Here is a 2,698-nt window from a genome sequence, read left to right on the forward strand (position 1 = left end):
TATATATCTAGTATTATGAACAAAGTTTTTTTTAAAAGCCTGAGAAATATATATATATATAAACTCAGTTCAATCCGAACATTTTTTCCCTAGGTTCCTGAGTTTGCTGTTTTTATGAAGGCGGCTTTCCCTAAGATTAGATAAGCCTGTGTTAAGTTCCCAAATACGCTTGCATCTATTTGTGGAATGTCTATTCCATTTCTCTTGTGTATTTGTTCTTTCTCATAGCAATGCTATATATTTTTATTACAGTAGCTTTGTAATGTTCTAACATCTGGCAGGAAAAGACTCCTCTCTCAACATGTTACTTTCTCAAAAATGCCTCAGATATTCTTGCATCCCTATTCAACTATATTCATTACTATATTAAAAATATGTATTAAATAGGCCCTCTTCCCATTTCAGTGTCTTGTTCTGCCATGCAGTTTCCATCTACTGAGTTTTGAAATTTAGAGCATATAGTTTCGGCAATTTTCCTGTGCTCGCTTTAGGGCCTTCTTAAGCTTAATACAGTAGTCTCCCCGTATCTGTGGTTTCATTTTCATTGGTTTCAGTTACCGTAGGCCCAACGTGCCCCCAAAATATTACAATGAAAATTCCAGAAATAATTTATGAGTTTCAAATTGCAAGCAGCTCTCAGTACCATAATGAGACATCAGGCCATCCTTCTCTGTCCTACCCAGAATGTCAATCATCCCTTTGTCCCGTGTCTCCAAACTGTCTGCAGTACCTGCCTGTTAGTCACTTAGTATCTGTCTTGGTTATCAGATCGAGTGATTATCAGATCAACTGCCTGGTATCTCAGTGCTTGTGTTCAAGGAACCCTTATTTTACTTCAGAGTGGCCCCAAAGCACAAGAGTAGTGATGCTGGCAATTCAGGTATGCCAAAGGGAAGCTGAAAAGTACTCATTTCAAGTGAAAAAGTGAAAGTTCTATTGAAGGAAATAAAAACAAATCATATGCTGATGTTGCTAAGATTTACAGTAAGCACAAATCTGTGAAATTTTGAAGGAGGAGGAAGAAATTCATGCTAGTTTTGCTGTCACACCTCAAACTGCAAAAGCTGTGGCCACAGTGCATGATAAGTGCTAAGGCGGAAAAGGCATTCCGTTTATGGGTGGAAGGTATGAACAGAAAACATCTTGTGATTAACGGCAATGTGTCACTCCAGAAAGCACCGAGCCCGTGCAAAGACTTCAGCTAGGAATCCCTTGAAATGAGCGACACCAAGCCATCACACAGACTCAGGCACACAGAAGGTCAACAGTAGCCCATTGCTATATCACAATGCCTGCATCACCTCACTGCATCTTATCACAGAGGCATTGTAGCATCTCCCATGATCACAAGAAGGGTGCAGTACCACAGAAGATACTTTGAGAGAGAGAGCACATTCACATAATTTTTATTATAGTACATTGTTATAATTGTTCTACTTTATTATTAGTTATTAATCTTATGCTATGCCTCATTTATAAATTACACTTTATCACAGGTATGTATTGGAAAAAACAGTACATATATGATTCGGTACTACTACCTCCAGTTTTAGGCATCCACTGGGGGTCTTTGAACGTATCTCTCATGGATAAGGGGGGAACTACTGTATGTCTTGTATTATATTATAGTCTTCTTCTTTCATGTCAAACATGGTTTTGGCCAGACGTGGTGGCTCATGCCTATAATCTCACACTTTGGGAGGCCGAGGCGGGCAGATTACTTGAGGTGAGGAGTTCGAGACCAGCTCAGCCAACATGGTGAAACCCCGTCTCTACTAAAAATCAAAAAGTAGCCAGGTGTGGTGGCATGTGCCTGCAATCCAACTACTCAGGAGTCTGAGGCAGGAGAATCGATTGAACCCGGGAGGCGGAGGTTGCAGCGAGCTGAGATAGCGCCACTGCACTCCAGCCTGAGTGACAGAGCGAGACTCTGCCTCAAAACACACACACACACACACACACACGCCCATGATTTTACTCCTTGAATTTACTGCCAAGCTAATCAATCCCATCAGCCCCTCACTCATTTTGTTTAGTTGCTCCAACTTTCCAAATTCTTTCCAGCCTCTGGGCCTTTGTACAGTACATGTCCCGCTGTCTGCTCTGTACTCATCTGCTTGGTCTGTTTAGACATTATTTCCATTAATGGCCTTCTCCAATCCCTGCTAAATTAAGACTAGATTCTCATTCATCAGACCTTATACTTTTCCACTGCAGCATGTAACTACTGTTTATAAATCTCTATTTGGTTACCATGCTGTCCCCCACTATAGTAAGTTTGAGGAAGACTGTGCTCCTGTCACCACTGCATACCCAATACCTAGGTAGAGTCTAACACGTATACTTGAAAAGAAGAATGGGTTCTTTGTATCTGTTTCTGAACCATTAGTAAAAATACATTTTAATAGTGCAATACTTGTAACCAAGATAAGAATGCAGACTTTAAAAGCCCATTCATTTTCTATGAAAAAGAAATTATATATTCATTATAAATTATTTTTACATATAAGTCATTATTGATCAATAATTGGCTTTTAGGATAATCTGTACTGTTCTTTATACTTCCTGAGTCTAATAATACTGCTCCTATTTTAGAATTTTTCTTGAACTAAGTATTACACTACAGAGATAAAGCTCGTTCCTATATACTAGTGTTACTAACCTCTCTTAGTAGAACAAAAACACAATACGCAAAGCA

The sequence above is a fragment of the Rhinopithecus bieti genome, unplaced genomic scaffold, assembly GCF_001698545.2.
Source record: "Rhinopithecus bieti isolate Rb0 unplaced genomic scaffold, ASM169854v2 scaffold_5132, whole genome shotgun sequence".
Lineage (NCBI taxonomy): Eukaryota > Metazoa > Chordata > Mammalia > Primates > Cercopithecidae > Rhinopithecus > Rhinopithecus bieti.